Here is a 26,184-nt window from a genome sequence, read left to right as displayed (position 1 = left end):
GGAGTGGATTCCAAGAGAAGGCAAACGTAGAAGGTGGCGGCAGAAAGTTAGGTGGGCGGATGAGATTAAGTAGTTTACAGGGATACGGTGGCCGCAACTGGCAAGGGACAGGGTTTATTGGAGAGACATGGGAGAGACCTTCGCCCTGCTGTAGGCGTGGTCAGGTGAGGATGATGATGATTACGACGACGCCGATTATGATGATGATGATGATGATGATGATGATGATCGAGTTTCACTATACCGCCTTTAACGCATAAAATGCCGGTGGTACTACCAGATCATAGTGGACGTTTAATGGAAACTGTGGTAAGAAAGGGGGTGTCAAAGCGACGAGTGGTTTGAATAAAAACCGCGGTACGTTACGAAGTCCCTCTTTATGAAACTCTCACCTTCATCTAATGAACAGAACATTTAGCGGCAACCAGCACTTGTTAATTCACACGATCGCGACTAATTAAACGCTGGCTTAGGGCCTGTCGTTCTCTTTCGCTGCCGCACAGTGTATTACAGTTGAAATGTAATGCATTCAATTTCTCACTGAGCAGTGTTTCCAAACTCTCCACACAGAGTGCATCTGGAAGAATGCCGACTGACGAAACCCTTCGCTTAAACCACAACTGAGGCTAGAGTCGCCATCTGTTTCAATGTTACCGAAAGCCTGAAGTAATAGTTCTGAGCCCGTGAGGTATAGACAAATACCGATATGTGACGTAACCAAGATGCAGTCGCACGGTTGTCGCCGGCCAGGAGTAACACTGGCGGCTAAGACGAATAGGGATGCATATGAACTTAGGTACTCACATAACTGTCTTAACTTCACAATGCATGTACGAGGCCTTTCCGTCGTTCACAAAAACCGTTCCGAATGCACCCTAGAACGAAATGCTCAAATATGTAGCATCATTTAAAATCAGTGTATTTATACAACAATATGTGGGTGTGGGAGTTACCCTTGTGTATGGAGACTTGGCCGAAACGCGGCCCAAAAGAACGCATAGTGTTGGTCAAATGTTTAGGGGAATCCCCCAAGGTGGAGTAAATTTGTAATAACGGAGTAATTACTTATTGACGTCCACCTGAGCGCAGCCATACGGCTACAAAGAAAGCTATAGCTTTCTCAGAAACTTCGTAGTTAAAGAAAAATTCGTCCTGGTCCGGGGATCGAGTGGGTGTCAATGAGTAATTACTCCCTTATTACAAATCTACTCCAAAACACAGTTCTCACTTCGAGTTATTGATCAATTCGCTCTCGCCCTACCATAAGCTTGCCGTCCCGGTTAGCTCAGTTGGTAGAGCGACTGCTGCGGTGAAGCGGTGGTCCCGGGTTCCAGGACGAATTTTTCTTGAACTACGAAGTTTCTGAGAAAGCTGTATAGCTTTCCTTTGTAGCCGTATGGCTGGGCTCGGGTGGATGTCACTGAGTAATTACTCCCTTATTACGGAATGGATAGAAGAAAAATATTCCGGAAATTTTGCTGACTTAAAAGGGCATCTGTGAAAGCGCAAGTCCGTTAATGTCTAGCGAACTTTTAAAAACATATGAATAAGTTCACTGTCTCAGTTCGAACTAGCTATCTTCAAAAAACGTCATGACGTGTGCCTCAAAGTTCACTGCCTGGGCCTGTACTACTCATTTGTTATACTAATGACATAAGCAGCAATCGTACCTCTGGTATTAGACTGTTTGCCGACGACTGTGTCTAATACAAAAATAGTACTGACCTCCATGACCATAATTCCTTAAGTCGGACCTTGCCGATATCGGTAAGTGGTGCGAACTGCGGAGAATGGAGGCAAACCTGTACAAAACAAAATCGATAACATTTACGACAACTAAATTCACTGAGTCATTGTTTTGTTCTACCAACAGCGTGGCCATTGACGAAGCACTTGCAAAATAATACCTAGCCGTTCACAATTCTTCAAGCTTCATATGGTGCAAACACATTGACTACATAACCACCAATGCCTCCAAAACTCTCGATTTCATTAGGCGTCACCTGCAGCCTGCGAATCAGGCAAGCAAGCTCCTAACACGTAATACTTTAGTAAGCATCGCAAGTAGAATATTCCCGTATTATCTGGAACCAGCATCGAACATATGGTGCCGGAAAACTTGAGTCACTGTAAGATAAGGCCGCTAAGTTCATTGCAAGGAAGTACTCTCACTTTCCCAGCATATCATTAATGATAGTAATGATAGTAATAGTAACAATCCTTCAGCATTCACATAATCTCATATGAAATCGGCCCAACGCATCTTTCCTCAACCATGTCACCGCCTGAGATTCAAGCCAATATCGCTCGTCAGAAACTTTTTCGCCATTAGCCACTGTCTTTGCCATTTATCATTGAAATACTCTACCTGAAGCAATCGTTTCCGGGAGTTTTCTTGCCAGCATCTCGGGCTCGGTAAATATAAAAATTTGTTACATTTTTTTTACATTTTTATTTTTAACGCGACAGCGTTAAAGGCCCAGTTACGTGGAAACTCCGGCGTCGGCGCTGTAAACGAAAAAAATTTGCTGTGGTTTGACCAATGGCCATCCCGAGTGGAATTGCGGAAGCAACGGCGCGGCAGCCGCAGCGGCGGCGGCATCTCAGGGGGCACTTTGATTGTCTAAGGTGCGTAGAGGCGAAATCATTTTCCGCACCACTATGACTGCCTCTGTGGCACTGGTGACGTCACACATAATTAAGTACTGATTACGAAGTAATGACAAATTAATAATCAATGGTTAATTACTGATTTATGACTAAAAACTTTGATTAACTGCTAATTAATGACGCTTAAGTTTCGCCTTTAGGAGTGAAACTCAACATTGTGTTGTAGCGCTGCCAGGGAATCCACGGAACGCCACCACCCGTTCGGCGTGATGCTTTGCCCTTTAAACGCAACGCTTTTTGAGGAAAGAAAATGGCGCTGTAATTCTCTGTAATCTCGGTGGACACCTTAACCGCACCGTACAGGAAGGGAGGAAGAGGGAGGGAAAGAAGAAAAAAAAAAGAGCGGCCGCAGTGAAGAAAATGAAAATTGTATTAGAGGAAAGGAAACTGCGCAGTAACTGTCGTAACTGTCGCAGTAACTCGCTCCTCGCGCATGCGCAGTTGGGGCTCTCCGGGGCTCCGCGAAATCGCTCACACCAAGCGTAGTATTGCTTCCGCAACAAAATCACGGGCGCATTTCTAGAAGATGATCCCCAGAAAGTAACCTATGAACCGTGTTGGCCACCTAGGTCACGTGGCCTTGTGGCGTCACCACAACCTGCCAAGCAAGCTTCCCGCCATGGCAGGTGCCAGTTAAATTAATGATTGGTCCCTCGATAAAGTAAACCTGGGGCTACGCAAGGTCCACCGCTGGGAGCACCTGCCATCGCAGGACAGGGGCGCATCGCTTAACCGCTGCACCACTGTGCCAGGAGGGGTATGAGGGCTCCCGGGATCTCTGAATGTCGAGAATGAGCTTCTGCATATATGAGAATTACCCCATTACGCTGTCACTTCATACCCTTAAGGCGGAGCAAAAGTGTCTCCTCAAGATTTTTGCATGTGATTCGCTGTAGCAACGCCTCTAGGGGTGTGGAATCACAAAGAAATAAAGTATAAAAATGACCGAAACAAAATTTGTAACCGTTATATTCTAACCTTCCAATTTCCTACCTGAAAGCCCCACGATTTTAAAAATAAACGGGCTAAACTGCCTACATTCAGCGACATTATGGACGCTAATCTCATCACAATAACTGAAACGCTGAGGTCGACGAAGTTATTAAAGCCAAAATCGAGTGTGGGAGGGAGGGATCTAATTACCTGCAGAAAAAAATGTTGAGTTGGCGCGTCTTCATTGCTGTTGCCGATCGTTATCGCTCTTTGACGTCCCGCTGGCTTCCACTTCTAATAGTAACAAGATGCGTACGTATCAAATCACCTCACAGAATTCTTTTTTACACGCGTTGCCGCACACCCAAGAATTCTTCTCATACCACATAAATATTCATGGTGCCCTGAATACCATGTTGATAGCGTTACAACAAGCGGAAATATTTCTATTAGGGGGTTTAAATTTCCCGGAGATTTCCTGGTCCAACAATGCACCCACTACTTACTGGCATTGTGACCCTTCTTCCCAGGGAACTAACCTTCTAATCAGGCCTGAACTAATCAGGCCTGCTGTAATTTTGCATACATAATAGCGTAGCTCACAAGACATCACTTAATGGATCCCGTTTTGGCAGCTTCGATAAATGTTTTCCGTTCCCTAACTTTTCTTCCTTTGAAAGTTTTCTTGCTTTTTTAGTTTGCTCGAAAAAAAAAGCTTGAAACGAAACACTGACATGAGCAAAATCGCTAAATTTTCCAAACGAGCCCCATAGTCGCAAGTGTAACTGAGAAAAACGTGAAAAACTTCTCATACGTATAAATGGCGGTGGCTATCCAAACTGTTATATGGTAGGCTTTACATGTAAATTAGAGCAACCCTATACCACGTACTCCAAAACTGCTCAAATAATTCAGTCAATATAAGCATGTAAACAGTGGATATGGCTCTTTGAGATGTGTAAGTTTACATCTGACCGAGTTCTGTTCCAAAGTATTAAGGCGAGAGCCTTTAATGGCTCATACTGTTGTCCGTTAACAAAGCGTGTCACACGCGTTTAACTCGCTAACTACAAGAGATGGAAGAAACCCAATGGTTGCTTCAGATAGAGGAGTAAAACATGAACCTAGAAGCCAAGTGTGATGACTGTAGATTAATTTGTTAATTAATTATAGGTAAAAATGTCGAAATCGCGTCGAAATAGCGCGGACGTCGATATAGCCAATGGAACCGTGTGACGTCACATCCACAGGAAGTCGTCACGGCATAATGAAAATTCTCAGAGAGTGGTCGGAAAAACGTCGGATTTGTTTCAGATCAGACGGAGAAGATTACCGAAAGATGTACAGTTTGGGCATCGATATAGCCACGGGAACGGTGTGACGTCGCATCCACCGGAAGTCATCAGGTCATAGTGTCCTCGGCTTTCGGCTCTCAACACCTAAGTTGCCAAAGTGTCCACGCAATTTTTTTTTATATCTGCACTATTTATTTTGGTTCTGTTCGAAAAATAATGATTAAGAATGATTACGCTGTGAATTCAGAAGAAACATCATTACAAAATTCACTTTGTGCGGTCAGGGCCAATGCGGTGCTTCAACAACACAACCTCGTAAATGTGAATAATAAACTTCTGTCATAATTGCCCTGACGTGACCGCGTTCTTTTCTTGTTCTGCCACGTCGGTAGCGGAAACGCAAAGTACAAAAATATCTGGCGGTTTAGCATTGCTAAGCACAAATTATAGTGCGAAAGTACAACATTTTGCAGCTGGACACCACCGTCACGTACCTGAAAGCGCGATTGAGGTGTCCACTGACCTAGAGAGCCAGTTATGCGTGTCTTCAACTTTGTCATCATCAATGCCAGTTTACCCAATGTACGCCGGTGGCCTATGCTCCAGTGCCGCGTTTCTGCAGCAACGCGCTCCACGCCAACGCACGAAGCGCACATATCTATGTCACTACCGCCACCTATCTCAAAGCACGAACATTAGTTTCATAGCAGTATTAGTGGACGAAGACGACGACGTGTAATGCACAGCGCGAGAGTGTGTCGCAGTTCAACAAGAGGCGTGTTCGATTACGGCGCGAGATTGGTTGTTGGTCAAATGTTTTAGGGGAATCCCCCAAGGTGCAGTAGATTTGTAATAAGGGAGTAATTACTCACTGACATCCACCCGAGCGCAGCCATACGGCTACAGAGGAAAGCTGTACAGCTTTCTCAGAAACTTCCCAGTTAAAAAAAAAATTCTTCCTGGTCCTAGGTTCGAACCCGGGACCACCACTTCACAGGAGTTTAGGTGTGTCGTATTATGTATTGTGTTTATTTTAGATTGGTTTCTTGATGGTTGCTAGATAGCTGTTGTGTATCGATATTGTAACACTATAATAAATACCATATTAAAAATATAGTGCTGATAGCCTAATGCTGTCGCGCAGTGGCCTGCGACGCTAATCTATGCGCGCCGCCGCGGGTTCCAATACCAGTCGTGGATATTCATTTCTTATCTTTTTATGTATTACTTCCACCTCACACAAACCCACAAACACTGCAAGCGTACAAACAACCCAAGATTTTGCTCGGTGTTCCCCCAGAATAGTGCTTTTGCGCCCCAGTATATGCGATATAGTATTTATCTACTTCACTGTAGCGTCATGAATTGATGAATTATAGCGCAATGGAAGACGCAGAGAGGACAACTGCTAGTACCGTCGTTTTCTTTTTTGGCTCGTCATAATGAATTAAGAAACCAATAGCAACTATCCCTATCCCAACTAAACAATTTAAAGTTGAATGCAGCAGAGTAGAATCTTCGCTTCCCTGGCGACGTAGGCAATGATCCCTTTGTTATGGCCGTCTTATGGGTTCAGATATTCCGCAGATTTCTTTGTATGCCACCAGTTGATCATAAACTAGCTCTGGAGGCACAACAAATGCAACCACGCTCGAAACAGTCAAAGCTCTGAGGCTCAGGCTGACAAAGAAGGCTGTAACGGGTGGGTTACATCAGATACATCAGCAGTATCTGGCTTAATTTTTATTCGAAACAGGATTTTAGTACACTTTTTTAAGGCGTTTTTCAAGGGCACCTTTCGTTATCATAGTCTGTCCAAAGGAAATGTGTGTGGATATCCTTGCCGCTACAGTATGATTGCACTCAGGTTTGCTTTCTGGATTAGGCGCATTTCGATAGAAAACTCCTAATTTATAGAAGATATCTTAACAGGCTTCTGTCCTGTAAACTGGGAACCTGATACGTTTCTGAAGCGGCATGAGTTGAATATTTCTAGTCGCACAATGAAATTGGCATGATATACATTTGAAGTTAATCGCGTAATCACCTAAAATCATCATTCGGAAATATCATTCTGCCTGCTTTAACACTTTATTAGAGCACTGCCTAACGAGGAAACAACACTCACTTTCCGGAGTAAAGCAAAGCATTACACTGATATCGCTGCATTAAAGTTAAGCCAAATGAGGATGGTTTCTTTTTTTCAAGAAAAAATCTTTTTTTCCTTCCGATAAAGAGAACATGTTTTCGGCATGTCCTCATTCCATCCAAAGAGTAGTTTCTTTACTGCTTATCATTGAAAAAAAAAATTACGTTTGCGATCGCAGTGTTGCTTTTGATGGAGCAAACGTTTTCCAAATTCATATTCTAAATGTCTTCTGTTGTTTTGTGCAGTTAATGTCACTACCTTCTCGCTGATATATCCTTCCTCCATTCGTTGCTTTGTTGGATTGAGCTTGGTCACGAAAATTCTCGGCCCTGCGGAGTATATAGATCAACCAAGTGTATTGCGCACATAGGGACAAGGACGAAAAGGGTACACAACAAGCGGTGACTCGCGACAGTAATATACAGTATAATTTATATTTTTTTATTAAGGCCCGCGTGAATTCGTCGGCAATTTGTTCGCAATCCATTTCGAGTTACCCAGCGTGAGTGGCTAATCTCTCCGGCAGACACACCAGTAACCATGGAAAGCGCACTACGCACGTCTAATCCGACAAATATCTCCTAATCTGTCACGGAAAATGAACATAATATTCATATTTAGAAACTTACATTGCATGCTGTGTTTGTTCTTATATTCGAAAGAAGAATTTACGATAGAATGAAAGTTTGGTTTACTGGCGAACTACAATATATACCTGCGCCATATGGGATCATACTAAAAAGTATTTAATAGCCAAACTCAATTTTCTCTCTCTATTTCTTTTCGTTTCTCTCGCAGATCTGTAATGCAACCATTTTTGCATCTTTCTAGTCATTTGGTTTCCTCACAGTGAAATGAATCCATTTTCTATTTTTAACAAAGATGTATAAATGCAGTCGTTCATCAGTAAATTAATTACTTACCGGGCTCTTCTATCTTTCATCGCACATTGACCTTCCCCATAAGCAAAGCTTTCCTTTATGTCAAATGGTTCTACTATACGTTTTGCTTATCCGGATAAAAAAGAACGAATAGAACTTCTGCCCATTGTCAGCATGACTATGTTCACTATATGATTCGGTATCGAACGCTATGGTATGGTAAGAATTGTATGGTATGGTATGGTATGGTATGGTATGGTATGGTATGGTATGGTATGGTATGGTATGGTATGGTATGGTATGGTATGGTATGGTATGGTATGGTATGGTATGGTATGGTATGAGTACCGTTTCTAAGCTGTAAATTCCTTTATGGGTGCCGTAGTGGTGGTCTCCGACGAATTTTCGTCAACTCGGGTTTATAAGACGTTTCTTTTGCGATCACTGGCACCGCTCAGCACGAAAACGCATCCGTTTTGCGATATTCGAAATGGGGCCTCTGCAGCGGGGATTGAATTCCGTCACCTGTGCTAAAAAGATTATTAGGATAACCATCCAACAATTGCAACTCATTAAGGCTCTCTTAAAAATGGCGTCCAAAATTCTAGCACCCAATACCCGAGAGCTCGTTTTCCTTATATCTTTATTCGTTTCGTCTATCTACAGCCACACCGTTCTGTAGCGCCTGCGGGCATTAAACAGGCTGAGCTCAGATACACAAATCAAATAAATAATCTTCATTGGAGAATTTCAATCAGTAGGAATAGTAAAAAAATTAAGCCAAAAAGCAACTCCCCTTTCTAGCTTTATTATGTAAGCATAAAAGCAGCTTGTCGAAATGATGGCGATACGAAAGCGCTTTCATTTCCGTGACGTTGTTCAACTCGAGCTTCGAAAACATTTAAAAGGCATAACAATGTTGCCTGATGCGCTACACACGATCATATTTTCAGACTAGAATGCAGTGTTTTTTCAGCGTTCAGGCAAATTTGAAAGAGAAACGCCAGACCTTCATAAAAATCGCAAAATTCTAAGAATCATTGAATGACTCTTATCTCAAGTTTCTGAACTCTGCTTTCGTTATAAAGAGAGATTACAAAACAGTAATTCGGCTGCTGCCTCTCAGAGTTATGCAAAGTAGGTTTCCGGTGGATGGTAATAAGTTCTGCCGGTGCAGATTGTCTTTCTTAAGGGCCAAGCACTGCCGCGAGTGAGGCGCAGATTTAGCCCCGCTTTGTGGATGAAAAACAATCTTTTAATCGTTGCTGTTTTATTCCACAGCGACGTTCCTGTACGAGACCGTAATTTTTCCTTCAGCACCCGAAAGCTGAATATTTTCGGGGTTGTTTCGCTTTTTCTTAAAGCAGGAAAAAACAATCCTGCTGGCCAAGAATATCTCTCGCTACAATATTAAAGACATTTAGAAATCGCGCTCCTGAAAAATAGATAGAGAAGGCAACGAATATTCTTCAATGGAAAACGAGATGTTCCATATAATATTAAAATAATAAGCCAAAATTAAAGCTAATTTATGTTGGCTTTTGTGGCTAATAAACAACTAACGTTGCTACACGATGAGTACAAGACATGGTGCCACTGTTTTTGATACAAGCCCTTGGCGGACTCAAAATCGTCGATTTCCTCTTTTTAAAAACTTCAAGGGCGAGTTAAAAGCCTACGAGGTAGTTCCCACAGGTTCATTTGAGCCCTAATCAACATAGTCAGCGATAATTTCTGACCACGAAGCAAGTTGTAAGGAAGAGGTGCGCTGAGGGTGAAATCTTCAAAAGTGTATTTTGCGTAAAAGTTCGAGTCTACCTACATGAAACGAAGGTCAATTTCCTGTACGTTTCAAAATTTATTTCGGAAGTGTTTTTCCATTTGAACTATAAGAAAGATGTTCTTAACGTCTCCGAGCAAGTAATGCACTCTTATGAGCAGCTCTTCACATTTGCGCGAAGTGCGGCCTATCTTTGGGGAACCAGGTGCTTTTTTTGTTGGGGAACAAAGTGCCTACCTTTGTGGAACGAAGGTCATGCAGAATTTTTTTTTTTTAAATGAACTTGTCTGCATGACCTTCAATCCTCGAAGAACTGAGAAAAAAAAATTTTACTATATTTTACAATTAACACATTCCATTCATCCCTCATTGCTTTTAGGCGAGCAAGCACTCGTCGAGTGTTCGCTTGTTTGTAAGTTTGTGAAGAAAGCCAGTGTTTTAAAACTAATATAATATAACATCTATACACTTAATGTAACAAATCATATAACCTTGTGTTTGGCGCATGATAGCCACAGTTGCTTATGCGCCATAAAACCCCATATAAATAACAAACTAACGACCTTCAATCCCCAAGGGAATGGCTTACCGAGCGAAGATACAGATAAAGATTTACGGCGCACATGAAAGATCTTTCGGAAAAAGCAGTTCTGGCGGTATGCTAGTGAGCTTCAAAAATAATAAATATTTAAACAACGTGAAGGATATTGAAACAATGAATCAATATTGAAACAATGAATCAATATTGAAACAATGTGAAGGAATATTGAAACAAGTGATGGTGGCGCGTCTTAATGGCTTTAACGACCTGTTTCATTCATTAGGATATTTCATATCGTTATCAAACATCACCTAAACAAACTTGTGGCCTTCTTAACGACATTCTTAAAGTAGAAAATTCGATAGTATCTAGAATTCCGAACACGTCAATATGTTCCAAAGGGCCCCTAAGTTTCGCAAGTAGGCCCATCCCATCAGATGGATTAATTAATGGTGATTAGTGGATAGATTAAGATAGTCAGGTTTGGTTTATAGTGTTTAACGTCCCAAAGAGACTCAGGCTATGAGAGGCGCCGTAGTGAAGGCCTCCGGAAATTCTGACCACCTGGGGTTCTTTAACGTGCACTAACATCGCACAGTACACGGACCTCTAGAATTTCGCCTCTATCGATATTCAACCGCCGCGGCCGGGATCGAACCCGCGTCTTTCGGGTCAGCAGCCGAGCACCATAACCACTGAGCCACCGCGGCAGCTCAGATTAAGGTGGATTCGTGGGTATTAGTGGGTAGATTGATATGGGTTGGTGAGGATTAGAGGATGAAATAATGTGTACTAGTCGATATTAGTGGGTGATTAAAGGTGATGAAGTGGGTCCAGTTAGCTCTATATCTACAACGCGATAAACAACCAAGATAAGAAGAAACATGTAGCGACAAACACAGCGCTGACTGACAACTGATTTGTTTATTGCCTTTCCAGCCCGTATATATACCCCCATTGGAGGGCGGAAAGGAAATCATGGTACACGTAACATGAGGAGACAGAAGGATCCACACTCCTACCGGGACGCGTCAACAGTCATATTCGACATAGGCTCTTTCTTTTTTCGACAGTGCCATAGACGGCGCACTCATACAATCTTCCGAGAGGCTCGCTATCATTTGGGCTTCCATCCGCTCCCTCGTCAACTGATCACGATGCCTGCCTATAATTATACGTTCTACAAAGCTTGGCACGCATCCCTGTTATCACCTCGTCATCATCCTCATCTTTTTCACGGCTGCTGCAGTGTTTGGCTACGTGGCCGGGCATAGGGACATGCGTGCCGTTATACTGATGCTCCTTTAATCCTTCGTTGAGACATAGGCCAGTCTGGCCGATGTATTGTTTCCCACATGAAAGCGGCAGGGAGTTGATTAGCCCCTCCTGGCACATCACAAATCTTTTGGAGTGTTTTTTTTTTAAGCTGCGCGTTTCTTTGTCTGCCGAATTAACTTTCCTGACCAGGTGGGACAGGTGGTTAGGAGCCGAAAAGATAACATCGACGCCGGCACGCTTGCCAGTTCCTCTTAGGTTATGGGATACCTGATGCATACATGGCACAACAGTAAGTGCTTTCAAAAATAATATATTAAATTTATCCCAGCGTGCCTAATACATTTTTAACCGTTTTCCAGATCAAAAACTAAACGCATAAGAGAACTACCCGTTCAGGTTTTCTATTCATCGGTTTAAAATGTGCCAAAATTTATTTCTTTAAAAATTGTGGGGACGCCTCGGTCGCAATAGCCTAGGTAGGTAGTGCAATACGATAGCGTTGATAACTATGCGGTATACGGCAGTCGATCAAAGTCCTTCAACTATCGTCTTGACCGAGCGTTACTGAGGGGCCATGAGGTGGTAGACCACCCGGCTGAAGGCTTTGAGCGGCAGCGGTTCGAGTCTGGGTTCGACAGTTTCTCTTTTCAGGGCTACTGCTTCTCTTTCTTCAGAGGCTCCCTGTAATAATGGTGGAATGACATCACGACCTTGCAGTCCAATGAGGAATGGTATACCTACGTCATCACTGTTGTACGACATGAATGTTTTACCCCGTGATCGTCGTGGCGTGTTTGAATTACCCGCGCGAGGTCATGTACTTGTGACGTCACCACCCTCTCGACCAACCCGGTGTTTCTCAACACGCCAACGCCAACTACGGCGCTGGGTTCTGCGCTGAACGGGAAACTTAATACTATCATGCTAAAACATTATTCCGCTGAAAGGAATTCGCAGGGAGTTGTTTTTATGTGCATGCCTAACTCTGGATCTGCGTATAACTGCGGACAAAGCTAGACGTAAAGCTTTCCGCAGAAGAATGACACGCACTACCCCTGCTGAGTGCGTTTTAATAACTGGGAACTGTACCCGCACCATATGCATATATGTATTGCAATATTTTCTCTTAGTATCCGAGTGTATCAGTTCGCAAGACTTTGGACGAGCCGCCGTTGCCAATGAACTTTGGCGTCAGCTGTCCATGCTGCCTTCCAAATCTTCGTAATGCATGCTTCAACAAATTCCACCAGTTAATTTCACAGCGATTATTCCATGATCCTTCAGCGGCTTTGGAGTTCAACTGTTGTTCACCAAGTCGCCGGATCAATTCCGGCCATAGTGGTGGCATCTCGATTTAAGCGAAATATAAAATCTTATCAGGCTAATGACTCTTCCGCGTGGTGAAAAAGTGCATAATATTCATAACAGCTGCAGCAGCAGCAGTGGTACTAATAGTAGTACTTATTGTTAATTAGTAGTAGTAACTGTAATAGTAGTAATATTAATAATAGTAGTATTAGTAAGTTTGGTTTGGTTTAAGGGGTTTAACGTCCCAAAGCGGCCCAGGCTATGAGAGACACCGTAGTGAAGGGCTCCGGAAATTTCGACGACCTGGGGTTCTTTAACGTGCACTGACATCGCACAGTACGCGGGCCTGTAGAATTTCGCCTCCACAGAAATTCTTCCGCCGCGGCCGGGATCGAACCCGCGTCTTTCGGGGCAGCAACCTAGTGCAATATCCACTGAACCACCGCGGCGGGAGTATTAGTAAGAATGGTACTATAGTAGCAGTGGTTTTAGATGTAGCAGTGCTAGTACCAATAGCAGTAGTGGTTCTTGCTGCTGTTGTAGTTGTTTGACAAAGAATAGAAAGAAGATAAATGGACGCAGACACGCTATCCACGCTCTGAATTTGTCTGTCTGGCTTCTGTTCTGTTTTTGCTCCATTTTTTATTTTCATTTTGTTACTGTTTATTAGCCTAAACAGTTTTAATCCAGTAGCCTACCGTGTTTCGAGCTGCGAAGTTCGTGCGATGCATAATACATGTTCCCTCCGTTTCGTGTGGAGTTTTACTACAGTTGGAATTCTCTGGATTCTCTAGTTTTGCAGCTGAAGTTTCAGGGATGGGATTCGTGCGCAGTTGCTGAGTTCGTCATCCTCGTGGGAAGTTATGCAGCTGGCGCGAATAAGGAGCTTAGGCCTTGACCAACGTGAGGCGTCATAGCGTAGCGAGACACTAGGACGCAGTGCGTCCGTTCTGTTGCACAGTTTTTGTGCAGTCTCATTGTTAGTCCTAGGCTTTTCTTTTATATGGGCAGTGTTTCTACAGTTCTTCTGGAAAGTTTTATGCGTGGTCACGCGGACACCAATGCCGGTCCCCTTAGTAGTACCGGGTGTTGCACTTTCAAAAATTTTCAAATCTGGCCTTTTGGGATAAAAATATGGCTTTTGTGCAAGAGTAGCACCAGTGTTGGCAGACACCAGAAAACCGGTGAATCTTCTTAGTAGTAAGCTTCTTAGGTAATTTTAGTAATTGTCTTTCTAACTAGCAGAGTTAGGCGCAGGTCGTTAGTAATAGCATAGAAGTTTTTGGAAAATTCAAAAACGCGATTACCCTTGACGCTGTGGCTAGACAAAATTTAGCTTTTCCGACTAGTTAAGTGCACCGGAGGGGCTGCTTTGCCTGCATGCTTTTGAAAGCGCCTGTATTTTCGCACGATGCAGACAAATTTTGTCGAGCTACAGCGGCGAGAGTAATCGTGTTTTCGGAATTCTAAAAGCTGATATTTCTATTACTAACAACCGGCTACAAATCTCTGATTGCAACGGAGCGCCTAACTCCAGTAGTTAAACCGTTAGTTGTTAGGTATTAGTTCGCCAGCTTACTACTAAAGACGATTCACCGGTTTTCTGCCGTACGCCAACACTGGTAATACTTTGCCGAAAAAAGCCTCGTTTTTACCCCAAAAATCCTATTTTTCAAAAATTTTGAAGTGTTCTTCTAAACACCCAGTATAGTGCGTGTTAAATGCAGCGTCGTCTAAGTAAGGCATTGTTCTCAGAAAATTTGGGTAGCCACTTAATTACTGAGAAATGCACTATCATTTGCATCAAACATGCGCAAACACGAATGCGCGGAAACTGCGAATGCTACGAATTTTCCCATTTGCGTAAAAAGTACTTTTACTGTAAAGTGGTCAAGATAACATCGGTTAACAATCAACTCAAGCAACTTAATTCTCCATTCTTTTGTTTAAATGTGTATATCTCTCCATGTTAAAAGGTTCAAGAACTGACATTTTCTTCATTTAGTTTGTTTAGTGCTTTAAAGCAATCAAACCTCTTTCAGTTATAACCCCATTTATAAATGACATACACCGTAAAGGTGGTTGGGCTTTGTAGCAAAAAAAAGTAACGGTGGAAGCAATAATCCCTGTTTGAAACGGCAACAGCGAGCTGCTTACGTCGGGCCAGACGTCTTTAAACTTACTCGCCAGGCATTGGACAGGCCGAATATGATGACATCGGGAAGACATTATTGAACTGAATTGAAGTTTATTTCTGAACATTTATACAAAGTATGTTTGAAATAACATCTGGATCCGTAGCTAAAAGCTAGTTGGGATTCAAGCAAAACATATCACGTGAAACTAAGTGCAGGCATCAGAACAAACTATTTACAATACACATGATTCCCTACTTGGATATTTATGGGCTGTTTTAGTCCCGCAACCATTTGCACAATTCACGCTAGAGCCCTTTTTTGCCACAAATGCATTTTCTCTGAATGATTTCGCTAGGCGTAGCCAATAAAGCTTTTCGATGCAAAATTGCATAACACATACGCAGTGAAGAAATCTGTATTGTGAGTGGCCAGAGGCGATTGATGATCACCCTACTTGCACTTTTAAGACGACAGGTTTTTTTGGTGAAATGAGCATATTTGACGCCGTCGAGATGTAATCTGTTGGTGTCGATTCAATAAATATTAGGGTTTACGGTACATTTACTGCATAGGAATTTTGTTGTAAAATGTATACATAATTAATTCGCTATTATTTCTGTTCGTTGTTCCGCAACATCGCTGATGGCGCTACGGGCTTCGAAAACCATATCCCTCGTTCAATTTCAGAGCTCCGGGAAGCGTGAAATCCCGGGACCGTGGTAACAACCCCTCGAGGGTCATTCGTTCTCCTGCGGCCGCATATTTAATAACGTTCCCCACATGCGAAAGCAACGCAGCGTCCCGTTACTCCTATCGCATCAAGTAAAAAACGAAGTGAGCGATGTTTTTGAATCTACGTATCTACAGCTGCGTCCGTTGCGGAATTAGTCATAAAAATGCAATTCCTCGCTCACACTGCTGCAACTGCAACCCCTGTTTCTTGCCAACCCAACCAGTCACCCGCGCACTGCTGGGAAAGATGGCCAGAGCATTTCCGCGTTTAAGAGCGTCAAAAAAACGCATTTTGCATTGCAAATTACGAGCCCCTAGGGTGCTTTAAATTTCTGTGAGTAAGCACAACGCGCGAGCGGCGTCGGCATCACTTGGGGCCACACTACTCTTTGTTCACTGAAGTGCGCGCGGGGCTTATTTTGCTCATAGATCTTTTTTAGAGCTTGCACAGTTCCGTCCTGCCCTTCCAAGTAACTAATTCTTTCGGTGCCGAACCTGACTAAACCACACGCTGTTTGAGTATTCGTACGAACATTTTTCGTGTAATGCCGCAACAGCGCAGAAAACTTCGTTCGTTCGTGCTGAAAATCCCTAGAAGCCGGTTTTATTTGCGACGAGGGATGCAATTATATCTCTCCTGAATACTTGTAGCTTTGCGCAACTGGTTCTGTGTTGTCCCAGATTATAGCAGACGCTCTCCAAGCCTAATATCAAAACTTTTTTTCTTCGGATTTAGGTCAGGTGCTGCCGAGAACAGCGGTTTTTATGATCTTCGACGACCGCCGAGCAGGTTTGTCGCTATCGTCACCGTTGAGATCTTAATTTCTTTGCGGGCGCAAATCAGTTCGATCAAGAACTGCCTTCCGCGCCACTTCAGTCTACTCGTCCACTCTTTACGAGGTTGTCACCAGCACGTAAAGAAGGGACTATGCACCGACATCACAATGACCGACATCTTGTGGCGCATGTAGCGAAAGACTATAGGCATATCTAACCGGCTTATCGCCACCTGCTCAGGCTTGCACTGCGAAAGCTACGCGCTGCACCATAAAATGGCGTCCCTGACGTGGCCTGAATACCTGGGATACACTTATTTTATTCCTGAAAGCTAGGTGACAGCAGGGCACTTCGAATAATAGTTCAGCACCGAAGACCCAAAGTTTCGAAAAGGTTGCATGAATTGATTGCTGCAAGAAAGTTGTTTTAAATTTTTATTCCTTCAAAATCTGCTAATTGGGGCTTTAGGGCTCCTCGCGCAGTGCTTGGGCCGGCACCTAATGATGACCAAGAAGTCGGCGAAACTGCTGGCAGCGCGAGCTACGCTAAAAAGATAGCGAGGACACTTTGGCAACTAAAGTGTTGAGAGGCGAAAGCCGAGGACACTATGCCGTGACGACTTTCGGTGGGTGTGACGTCACACCGTTCCCGTAACTATATCGATATCCAAATTATACATCTTTCGGGGATCTTAAGTGTTAATTACGCTTAATTACACATTTCTCCACCTAATTTGACACAAATCCAACGTTTTTCCGACCATTCTGTGACAACTTTCACTACGCCGTGACGACTTCCGGTGGATGTGACGTCACACCGTTCCCGTGGCTATATCGACGTCAGCGCTATTTCGATGCGATTTCCCCATTTTTGCCTTTCATAATTAACTATTTAATCTACAGTCATCAAACTTGGCTTCTCGGTTTATTTGTTCCTCCTCTATCGGAAGCAACCATTGGTTTTCTTCTGTATTTTTTTTAGTTCCCGAGTTGAACGCGTGTGACACGCTTTGTTAACGGACGACAGTATGAGCCATTAAAGGCTTTCGCCTTAATAAACATATTCGAAGCCCAACACCGTCGGGGTTGGTTTTTTCCTTTGCTTCAGGTCCCGCAGGATTTGATGCTCGCTCCGAACTCGACCTGTCCAACCGCTTCTCCGTCCGACCTCTACCGCGGATGCCGCCGGCTCATTCGCCCTTCTTGATGTCGCAACGGACAAGCAGCACAACCTGGTACTCCTAAGCTGGCGCCAATGCTGCACCCGTTAAGTCCGGACCACACTTCCTTCTCGCCTTCACGCTGCGATGGCGACCTGGCCCGAGCCTGAGATGACCCCGCCGCAACCCTCCTTCCGTTCAAGTGGTGTCGGCACGTGGTTACAGCAGTTCGTCGCTTGCTTGTTGCGCGGCGGCATTATCAACCAAACCGTTAAGCACGACTTCCTGCTTTGCGCACTTCCGCCAGAACTGCTACAAGAACTCGACATGCCACCACATTCCATCAGTACAATGACCTAACCACACCTGTACTGAGACACTACAGAGGCCGCTATGTTCCTTTCGCCATCAGCGAGGCTGATACTGTGACCACGCTCTCAGCTTCTCCAGTACCAGCCCTGATTCCCTGTCTCTAACTTTCACAAGTGCCAGCACCGGAGCCTCAATATACCCTCACCCTTTGCTCAAGATAAGCTCGCAACAGAGACGAATCTTCCCATGCTGGCTGGCCAGCTCATCTCATTGGGTGTTCCGCAGTAAGACAGCTTGCCGGAGGTGTCCCGCAAGTATTCACTACTTCACTAGTGTGAGGCTTCGCTAGTAAAGCCGAGATCGTCCTTACTACTGTAGACTTAAAGGTGCACTGAAGAGGAATCTGAACTTGTCTTTTTGCCGCGGGAACTCGATCTACACGTTTCGAGCTTTCTTAGAAGCTGCGATTTATTGCCCTGTGTGGCCGATTTCCATAATTAAATCGAATTAACGTCCGGCTCCCGCCTTTTTTTTTCGAATTCTCCCTCGTACGGTGGGCGGAGTCGACCAACGCGTGGAGCGCCTTTCACCCAGTCCCGTGGCGGCTTGCCGCTCTGCCATCGGCGGAGTAATACGTAGTTCCGTAGAAGCAAATAGTCCGTGCGTATTTTTATTTCTTCGGGCTTATTTTGCGAATATATTATCTGCGAATGAAACCATTTATTCATGGAAACCTAAAAAACAAAATAAAGCGAAAGCAAAGCCTCCACGGGACTGGGTGAAAGGCGCTCCATGCGTTGGTCGACTCGGCCCACCGTACGAGGGAGAATTAAAAAAAAAAAGCGGGAGCCGGACGGTAATTCGATTTAATTGGGGAAATCGGCCACACAGGGCAATAAGTCAGTGTTTCTAAGAATGCTAGGAACGTGTACATCGAGTTCCCGCAGCAAAAAGACAAGTTCAGAATCCTGTTTAGTGCACCTTTAAGCAAGCTGATCTAAAGCTCTTCCTCTCCCGTTCCCACAGCTTACTCTCAGCAGCAAAGTCGTGCTCACGGCGGGGACTCGCACTGTTCAACCTTCATTTTTGCCGCTGTTAGGCCGCACCTTGGCCTCCATTGACCTTGCAACAGCACCGCAGCACCTTTGGACACAGTCGCAATTACAGGACACATATCAGCTAAGCTTTGGCCCAGCCTCAGCTTATGCCTCAACGGATCAACGCCACGGGACGTGTACAGCTTCACTTTGCGTCCGTCAGGCTAATGTGTCCCCACGGACAATGCTTGCGGGTTTGGCTATGCACTCTTGGACAGTTTTAGTTCAATTAATTCTCTTCCTGAGTGGTCTGAATATACTTAAAACACTGTCCTTGTTATTTTCTCTTGTAGTGTTTAGCTTGCTGAGCATTTTATTTCACCGCTATACTGCGCAGAGTTTTTTCTGCTGCGTTCCTGCCCTTATGCACTGTCAGTAGCACTTTTTAGTTTCTTTGGTTGCTTCGTTTATTTTACCCACTGCACCCTGTGAAACTACAGCGCTCGAGGGCAAGTGAGATAAATAAACATTCTACGCCACCCGTCCTGACTGAGAGGTTAGGACCCCTAATAAATGGGCACGAAGACGCGGTATTAAATCGTAGGCATGATGGTCGCATGTTTATGAAGGTGAAGTGCAAAAAAGACCATATTCTGCACGACGTCAGCTTACGTTAAAGAATACAACTGTTTAAACTTAATCCAGAGGCTTCCTCAATGGCTTTTCTCATAGCCTAGATGCAGCTCCAGAATTTCAAACCCCAGCTAATACTCCACATTTATCTGCTAGATGCTCCAAGACGAAGTTACAACAGTTACTCAGCCTACCCACTCTGCGTAAGTCAAGGGTGTTTAGGACGAGTATCACTACCACTAAATAATTTAGTTTAGGCGATGGAAGGCAAATCCTTTTTTTTTTCTGTTTCAAAGAAACCTCAGTAGGTTGTTTGACCTTTAAAGATGTCCTCCCACGCTTCTTGCAGTTTGTCTAAGCGCAGCAGAATGTGTCGTAACAAGAGGGATTTTTCTTTAGTCCCTTTCCTTTTCGTGTGTAATCCTTGCTATTTTTGACTTGACATATTTTTACAGGGCAGCTTCATACACTTTCTATAAAATAAATAGCCTTGGTGTTCCATATCCGAACCGCAGACTACCGCACTTACTTGACGGCAAATGACAACCTTATCGCAAGTGCATCAGACAGTGGTCCCTAAGCGAAAGTGGTCCGTATTTTCATCTCATGCAAGCCAGCCTGATTCTTGTGCACCTAGGCGAAGGCATTCTCAAGCTTCCAGTTTGCGGAACACCTGCTGCTATCACTCTCACCTATCCGCCCAGATGTTTCGTGAGTAGTCTGAAACATTATTTTCTTTAATTTGACTCTCGGCAACGAAACTCTCATCCAGGGCGTCATATGTTCCCACTCCTTCCGGAGTTCGCACTTTCGTCGACGTTAATTTCCGCAAAGTTAGATCCCCACCATCAAACTGTCAAACATGGTTTCTTTTCTTTTCGGGGGAGTAAATGGGTGAGAAGCTGTTACGAGCAAATAGTGTCATTCAGATACCCGAACAACCCAGCGGGATTAAGGCAACGGTCACACTTTGATGAAATACATGGTAGCTTGTGTTATCCATGCACCTTTTTGGGCAAGCTGGTCTTGTGATGTTAAATTCAAGTCATCATCATCAAAAGCTAGAAGAGGCTGCCTGTTGCGGCCTAGTAATTGCAGCCGACCGGGCGAAGGAAAACGCCTTCGGTTTGCAACCTCGGACGAAAGATCTTCCCTCTTCAAGTGCTTAAAAAATCAAATTGCACCGTTCCGCAATCTGTGAGCGGCATGTGGACGCCGGTTGTTCAAGTGAATTAGCCGCACATCGGAACACGAGCGTACATATAAAGATATAATTAGTGAAACCAGCTGAATTTAGATGAGGAATAGATTTCTCAAGACCTAGCTGCCCGCTTCATATTACCGATTAAGCGGAGAATGCAGGGGAAATGCTGGAAGGGCGCTGTCATTACCACCCGTAATATGAACTATTTTCTACCGCTTGCGAAAGAGAAACGCATTTTCCAGAGCTAACTGACCACGTAAGGATAGCTTATAATAGTGTTATTGTTAGTAATAACGCTATGATTAAAACTAATAGTGACTGCAGAGGAATTGATGGCAGTAATGCGATTCATTGTGAAAAATCCAGGCGCTAACCAAAAAAAGACACAGAGGGGACACAGCGCTTAGTTGGTATACGTTCATTGTGAAAAATCCAGGCGCTAACCAAAAAACGGCACAGAGGGGACACAGCGCTTAAGTAAGTAATGCGATTACTTTGTGATGCAAGAGCTTCCCAAGAAAAGAACTTTCATGATGAATGCTTGTGTCGAAGCTGTGTAGGACGCTTTCCATTAGGGGTCTCCTCAGGGGCAGAAAGAATCTCTATACGGGGCCCAGTGCCTTTAATCTATTTTCTTACTGCCAGTTCCACATGATTCAGTGTCACACAGTGTCTAATGTGTCGTGTCCAGTGAGTGATTATAGAAGGAATAGCAGCGACACTAGTAATGGTGAAGAATAACCGCAAACGACACGGGAGAGAGACAGAGCCAATGCAAGACGGTACTAGCAACTGAACAGTGATGGAAAGAAAACAGCGACCTCTGTCGTATGAGCGCCATAAAACCAACACAAAGCGATGATGACAACGCGGATGAAAGGCCAAGAAAAAATTGCCAAGTATACGTGAATGACAACAATCTGCACTTGGAAGGAATGGTAGTCGTGTGGTTAAAGACTAGTGGTCACGTGAAAACAATTTCTTTTGCAGTTCTGGGGCGTAATTTGTACTTATACATTCTCCCAGTCAGGGCAGTTTCCATCCTACGATGGTAACCGGTTCAATGTATCGATCCGCCTTCCGTTGTCGTAGTGCGAAAAGAATTCTCTCTGAAAATTATTTTGTTTTCTCTTATCACCGCTTCTATGAGTAGGTTGTTGTCATTCATGTATTCATCGGATATTTTGAGGGCCTTTTATAGTAGGAAACGGTAAATGCGAGTTCCTCATAACTTTGGCGGTGTGCGCAACGTTACAGAATGTTAGAGAATGAAATTTTTCGAACGTCGCGGACCAGAATTTACCGCGCTCAGGCGGAACTGATCAAAGAGTTATTAGCGTGATTGGAATTTCCTTTTATCGCGCTTTTAAATGCTTGCGAGCGCTGCTGCGTAGAATAAAATGAGGCGCGCCAGGAAGGAAATTTTGAGCACAATGAGTCTTGACTTCCGTCAAAGAAAATTTTGGTTGAAAACTGGGTTTTGAAGCAACTTCTGAAGCTGTAGTGTTTTGGTCGTGTGCGCACTCAGAATGAAATTTCATCTTCCTGAAACGTGAACTCAGTGTTTTAGATGTCTTATTTTTATCCCTAAAGCGGGCGTTTTAGGAACTATATTATCCGGTATAAAAAAAATTGTAAACTTTACTTTATTCCATTTTCTGGACAACACTGCTCGCGGAACTGAAATGGGGGCTAGCTTGATGTAATTTTCTGTGCTTTTTTTTTTAAACAGCTATGTCTTCAAGTTGAAGTAAGCCCAAAAACCAAGCACGCCCTTCAAGACGACAGTTTTTACTTCACTGTGATAAATTGCAAATTAATTATACAGCTGAATATAAGGGGTATTTGTAGACTCAAAGATTTAAAAAAAACGCATGTCTAGTGTTTTCCAAAAGATAATCACCCGTTCTAACTTTTTTTAGTGCATTTAAAACTTTCATGGAAATTACGGGGGAGACTTACACACGTTTGCATGTGTGCATATATTGTTCAAAAATACCAACCCTGGACATGGCTTTTCAATAAAGCGTGTTTTCGAAATTTTCCCCCTTCAGCCCCGTTTACCTCACCTGTTAACCAGAGAATTATGGACGAGAACCATAAAGTCCCGGTTTATTCAGAACGGATTCGATCGTTTGCCGTTCGCCATCTGGTAAATACGAGAAATTCAAACCCAACTATTGCCTGTTCGAGCACAGACGCATCAGCAAAAAAAGAAACAAAGAGGGCGGAGTATCCGGGGCATTCTTTTTATGACCAGTTTCCGAAAAACAAGCGTTCAAGAATGCGTAAAGGTTCCCCTTGTAGAGATACAATGTATTCATACGTCAACGTGAGGTCCCAAGCTCACCAGTATTCGAGCAAAGTGTCGCAAGCTGTATTGCAGCAATTCTTCTATAACCACCTATTGTCGAGTAAACATGACAAATCGCTCATCCGAGCCAGCTGTAACTTACCTTCCATGGCACTGCGATAACTTTCGAGGCATTTATTTTCTCGAGAAAAAAATGCTATGTCTGGCACGCTTCAAGAGAAACGAGTTATTATATTTATTGCCTTTCTTAGCAGAAATCTTGTTTTAAATGCCTGCTGTCACCTTATTTTTATTGTTGTTCTGTGACTTCTTGCGTAAGGCAACACCAAACATATTTATTTAAGAGTCTACCGATTGGAAACCGGCTGGGGCTACGTACTTTGGGTTCGTGCGGAACTACACTTGCCTTCATCTTGCTGGTGCACAGTAGACAAGTTTGGTCAATATTATCGGTTAATCATCAATTGCAAATAACGCACTAAAGGCATATTTTCGCTTACTTGTTATCTTATCTCATACAAATCATGATTGCTGCACACAATCTGTTTTGCCACCTGGACAGCGTTTCTTAAATTGTAGGACATATGATTTCATTGACTAAGCATACTTTCACTGACTTGTTATCTTATTTTATACAAATATTGATTGCTGTGCAGAAACTGTTTTGCTGCCTGGCCAGCATTTTTTATATTGTGGGACATATGATTTCATTCAGTAAGCAAATGTCTGTTTATTTGTTTATTCGGAAAGAACTCCCAGTTACAAAGCAAGAATAACAGTCACAGCAGACTTACAGACTACTGTCATGGTCACGCAGGCAAATCGCGCGCGTTTTATGAACATCTCGTACCAGTGCTATGGGTACCGCATAGCACTGTTCATAGCAATAATGCGCTATGCCTGAGATCGTGCGGATATTTGTTTTTCTACCAACTACTGAAGGATTCAGAGTAATGTGCCGCCTCAAAGGACTATGAGGCGTACACCCACAAGACATTGTCAACGAAACTGTTATTAAAAGAGACTCATATAGTTCAACTAAAACGAAAGTTCAGATATGAGCAGAAATATGTTGTAGACGAAAAAGAAGCCTCTTATTTCCGTGCTCCTTGTGGCAAAGGGCGAAGAGAAAACAGTGGCGTTATGCCAACAGAAACCAATTTTGTGAAGAGGCGAACTCAACGAGGCGGAAAAGTTTATTTGTTCCTGGTTAGCAGCCCGAGATTCCCGCCATCCGTTCAACCACGACGCTGAAAGACGCCAAATAGTTTCCTTTCTTTTTTCACAAAATCTGTACCTTGAAATCCAAGAGCTTCACAACTAGGTTAAACTAGGACTGAACAGAAAACGTTTTCAAATTTCCGTTTTTCTCGAAATAAGCCTGCTTGCCAGGTAGCGGTCCGCAGAACGCGTCACATCACTCTGTCGCAACACCCGCGGCTGTCGACCGATTTTTTTTTTTTTATCACGGGTGCCTATCAGCAGCTGGCCGTTTGAGTGGACGTGGCACTGGCTCACTCTGAGAGCCATTCTCGGTATTTCGGCTTGACGACTGAACGCAACAACCCTTTCATTCGGAGTTCCATCACCTGTCATCAAATTAGGCACCGAAAACTGACGTTGCATGTACACTTCCCTCTAAACCATCGACATCTCTTCAGCACCGAAGGCAAAAAATACATAGTTTTGCTTATTTTTGTCAATTAAGACGAGTTCCAGCGTTTACAATAGAGCGACTTTTAACGTTGTGCCGAGTGAGGTAACACGGCTCATAGTGACTGGCACTGCGCTTCAAGAAGTCCTCAAGTATTCACGCGTTTCGTCGAAGTCGAAAGCGCTGAAACCAATATTTAAAGACATTCACCTTGGGAGAACTTCGCTTTGTTAAACTGACCCAGCGTATAAATCAAGTTTTTCAGCTTGCTTTTACCATTATGTACTGACAAGTTGCTCTACCAGTGTCCGAAACTCCAACATCCGGTTCTCGGTCGCAACATTTGACGCTCTGTGAACAGTTGGCACGCGTTACCAGACGAATACTCAGGAATTGTACTTTGGTGCGAATCCTGTGCATATTTGTGCTCTCCTTGGAATCGCGGCCTGCGGCTCGGGCTAAGCGTGAGAAAACACGGGACTCACCGTAGATTAACGTGTCACTGCAGTCAGAGCCGCGATCCTTGGGTCCACCGGCGAGGGAAGTACACGAGGCCGCGTGCAGCAACCGTGCCCGCTTCAGGTGGCGGATGGCCCAGCATTGAGTAGGGCGGCCGCACGGGATCCAGACCCGGGTCAGCGACGCAGGCGCCATCTGTGCACTGCCGCGGCAAACGGCAGCGCGCCTCTCGCGAGGCACTTGTTGCATCGGTCAAAGGTCCTGAAAACGGCGGAAGACGATTTCACGTGGGAAGCGTTTGTTTTCAACGGAAACTTTCGGCTTGTATAACGATCCGTTATTGTGCAATTGAGTGGAACGATGCGGGCGATTTGATTAGGCTGCGGCGAATGCAGGAGGCACAAACAAAGTACCGTTTTCTGTGTCGCTTTTTTTTTCAATCAGGCTTTCGTAAGAGAGCACGGACGCGGAAGAGGACGTTCCTTCCTGTGATGCATTTTAATGAAGAGAATTGTTTTCAGGTCTCAAAAATATAAAAGTCTCATAAAGGTGTTTGTTTCTATACACAAGTAAAAAATACCAATTCATTAAAAAACTGCGGGAATAGTGTTCAGCGCATGCGGCATCATTTCCTGACAACTTTGCGTTGTTTGTGCTTTGAAAATACTTCATTCGGCGAATATGCCGACGCGGTGGCTCAGTGGTTATGGCGCTTGGCTGCTGGCCTGAAACACACGGCTTCTGTCCCAGGCGCGGCGGTCAAATTCAGCTTTTTAAGTGATACGGGCCTTGACTCCAGTTTGTAATGTTGGCAAGTGTGCCTTGTCTTTTTTACATCTACCTCCTCCCATCATCATAATCTCCCTTCGTGACCCTCTTTTTTTCTTTTTTCCAGTGCACAGTAGCAGGCCAGATGTTAATTTTTCAGCC

At 44.0% G+C, this 26,184-nt stretch overlaps 1 protein-coding gene across 1 annotated transcript in view; it reads right to left on the bottom strand.

The window, feature by feature from the left end:
• The window catches only part of LOC149347415 (guanylate cyclase 32E-like), a 267,784-nt gene extending 242,396 nt beyond the window's left edge, over positions 1 to 25,388 (bottom strand). The window contains exon 1 of the mRNA XM_089587089.1: positions 25,281 to 25,388. The gene's annotated coding sequence lies outside the window, so the exon portion shown is untranslated. The remainder of the gene's footprint in view (positions 1 to 25,280) is intronic.
• Positions 25,389 to 26,184: the final 796 nt, after the last annotated feature.

Source organism: Amblyomma mixtum, chromosome 4 (assembly GCF_055824585.1).
Source record: "Amblyomma mixtum isolate Tamu chromosome 4, ASM5582458v1, whole genome shotgun sequence".
NCBI classification, from domain to species: Eukaryota; Metazoa; Arthropoda; class Arachnida; order Ixodida; family Ixodidae; genus Amblyomma; species Amblyomma mixtum.
This window is presented reverse-complemented; position numbering and strand designations above follow the sequence as displayed.